The sequence below is a fragment of the Myiozetetes cayanensis genome, unplaced genomic scaffold, assembly GCF_022539395.1.
Source record: "Myiozetetes cayanensis isolate MyiCay16 unplaced genomic scaffold, myiCay2020 scf1, whole genome shotgun sequence".
NCBI lineage: Eukaryota > Metazoa > Chordata > Aves > Passeriformes > Tyrannidae > Myiozetetes > Myiozetetes cayanensis.
In genome coordinates, this window is record NW_026086604.1 from 37295441 (window position 1) to 37298511 (window position 3071).

At 46.4% G+C, this 3071-nt stretch overlaps 2 non-coding genes across 2 annotated transcripts; both read right to left on the minus strand.

Moving 5' to 3' along the window:
• Positions 1 to 1937: 1937 nt before the first annotated feature.
• On the minus strand, positions 1938 to 2010 carry TRNAA-AGC (transfer RNA alanine (anticodon AGC)). The gene has a single exon. It is a non-coding gene; the product is annotated as a tRNA-Ala (tRNA).
• A 314-nt stretch (positions 2011 to 2324) lies between these two features.
• On the minus strand, positions 2325 to 2413 carry TRNAY-GUA (transfer RNA tyrosine (anticodon GUA)). Its single transcript is given in 2 exon segments — positions 2325 to 2360; positions 2377 to 2413. It is a non-coding gene; the product is annotated as a tRNA-Tyr (tRNA).
• Positions 2414 to 3071: the final 658 nt, after the last annotated feature.

Below are 3071 nucleotides of genomic sequence, written 5' to 3' on the forward strand. Positions count from 1 at the left end.
AACCACAGTCAAAGAACTGTGGTGCCACCTGTGTGAAGGGCTGGCATATTGAGTTCTTGGATGTTGATTAGAATGAAAGAAGCACACAAGTAAATGTTCTATGCATACTACAAATCGAATCAGGGTAATTTTATTTTTTGTCAATTATATTTTCAGCTCTCTCCACAGCAGCAAAAAAAAAAAAAATTAGAACTGGACATTATTTGAGAAAGATAAAAGGCATACGTATTGAATAGGTTAATGTCAGGCTGAACCAACACCACTGTTGACAGCAGCTATGATTGAATCCAGGTCCAGGTGAGCCGCTAAATAAAAAAATAAACAGCAAAATAAAGAAAGAAAAGCACTGTAGGCAACAGGAACTTTCCTCACTGGAATTTTCCAATGCATACAGTAAGTAGAATGATTAGAGACAGCACAAACTGCCCAGGCACATCATTCAGGGATATAACTGAGGATATTTGGGATAAACCTAATCATTTGGCCAATTTCAGGTTTCTATAGGGCTTTAGGCTTCCCATGCTCCAAGCAAGTGGGTTATAAACTACTTGTTGACAACTCCAGATATGTCCCAGATGAAATGGTCACCTAGCTACATTAGTGTCATGTTACTAGCACCAAGGTAAAGGCTTCAAGACAAAATACATTATATCCTTTGTGCTATCAGATAAAGCAACACATAGAGCCTGAGATTTGGACACAGCAGAAAACAAAAATTACAACATCTTGATGTGAACTGATCTTAGAATCACCCATTGCTCAGAAGTGCCAGGGCAATCAAAATGGATTTAAGGCACTGGGTAGATCAGTTCATGGGACAGGTGCACAGGTAGTATTTGCCTCAGTTCCTGTACTTGCTGGATTGAATGAGGAGATGAATGAGGAGAAGAGGAGGAAAGCCTACCTTATCAATAAGTGGCCAAAGGATTGGTACCACCATCAAAATTGTGGGGTTTTGACCATGGGACAAACTCCACAGTACCCAGTCTTCTTAAATCAGACAGGCTTTATGTATCTAGGAAGGGCAAAAGGGCTGTAGCCCATAAATTAGTGGGGCTCATCAGGAGGGCTTTAAACTAGGTTTGAAGGGGGAAGGGATTGAATCCAGGCTCTCCAGAGAGAAGCCCAGGGATGAAAAGCCCAAATTAAGAGTAAAATCAGCAGCCCAGTTGAAGTGCGTGTACACTAATGCACGCAGCATGGGCAACAAACTGGAGAACCTGGAAGCCATCGTGCAGCAGGAAAGCTATGATGTAGCTGCCATCACAGAAACTTGATGCCTGAATGAGGTATAATGGTCACCATGCAAGAGAACTGGCAGTTCTCCACTCCACCAGCAGAAATTATTGGTGGAACATCTAACCACACTTTACCTTGTCTTGTTGGCATGGAAACACTCCTTTTCTCTTCTGCCGAGGGTTTGAGATATTAACTCTTTTAGGCTTTTGGTTTCTCACGGGAGAGAAAAAAAATGGAACCTCTCCTGTTTCAGTTGTGGCCTGCTGTGTTTTATAACCACAGTAAAAGGCCTAACTCTTGAATCAATAACTTCCTGATAAGCATTCTGATAAGTGCTCTCTTATCTCCCCCACAGTCCTTTCCTATTCAGGATCTGCACAAGGTCACATTCAATGGCCACTCCTCAAAGGGCAGATGCTAACAAGTGTCCCGGTGGTCTTATTCTGAGGCTGTTGCACTTGATCAATGTCTGTCTTATTCATGGAGGCCCAAAGATGGGCACAATATTCTGGATCCCATTGATCGTACTCAGAGGAAAGCAGTAGAATCTGTTCCTTCCATTCACAGAGCGTGGTGCCACAGCCATAGTCCTGGATGCTATTCTCCTCTTTGCAGTGCAAGAAAAGTTCTCCCTGCTTCCATATGTCATGGGCCCCTGCCAAAAATCCCTGTGTCCAGGTAAGCAGAATGAAAAGTACTGGAGAATGCGGGCATCGATCCCGCTGCCTCTCGCATGCTAAGCGAGCGCTCTACCACTTGAGCTAATTCCCCACTCTGCAGATTCTCTCTGAGAGCCTCTCCCATCTCAGGCATGCATCTCTGACTCAGGCTGCCCTGCTCCCAAGGCCTGGACCTCCTGTTGACCTCACTCTTACACCAGCACTGACCCATTCACTTTGCTGTTGGATGTGACCCCGGACAATTCCAGAACCACCATCCCTCACCAAGGGCTCAACCAAAAATGCCATGGTTTGTCATCTTCCCAAACTCAAGCAAGAGTTCAAGGTTGGACTGCCATCTGAACAGGGCCAGAAAAACAGTGGTTTTTCTGTGCAGCATGATCTGGGCCAGAGCCAAAAGGACACTCCTTCGAGCCGGAGTTGAACCAGCGACCTAAGGATAACCGTGCAAGGCAGCCTACAGTCCTCCGCTCTACCAGCTGAGCTATCGAAGGAAGCACAGGGCCAATTTCATTCCCTCACCCCGATCAGTCTTATGGCCCAGCTCTAACAGGTCCATGTCTTTCCCCATGTGCTGGGGAACTCATGGCTGGACACAGAATTCTGGATGTGGTCTCGCAAGAATGGAATAGAGGGACAGAATCACTTTCCTCAGTCTGCTGGTCATGCTTCTTTTGATGCATCCCAGGATACGGTTTACTTTCGGGGCTACAAGGGTACAATGCTGGTCCCGTCTGACCAACCTGATCTCCTTTTCTGATCAGGTGACCCGCCTCATGGATGAGGGGAAGGCTGTGGATGTGTCTATCTGGACTTCAGCAAAACCTTTGACACTGTCTCCCATAGCATTCTCCTGAAAAAGCTGACAGCCCATGGCTTGGACAGGGGCACTCTGTGCTGGGTTAAGAACTGGCTGGATGACCGGGCCCAGAGAGTGCTGGTGAACGGGGCTGCATCCAGCTGGCGGCCGGTCACCAGTGGTGTCCCCCAGGGATCAGTGCTGGGCCCAGTCCTGTTTAACATCTTTATCGATGATTTAGATGAGGGGATGGAGTCCATCATCAGCAAATTTGCAGACGACACCAAGCTGGGAGGGAGTGTCAATCTGCTCTAACTTTCTTAGAGGAATAAAACATTAATTTGAACTTGGTA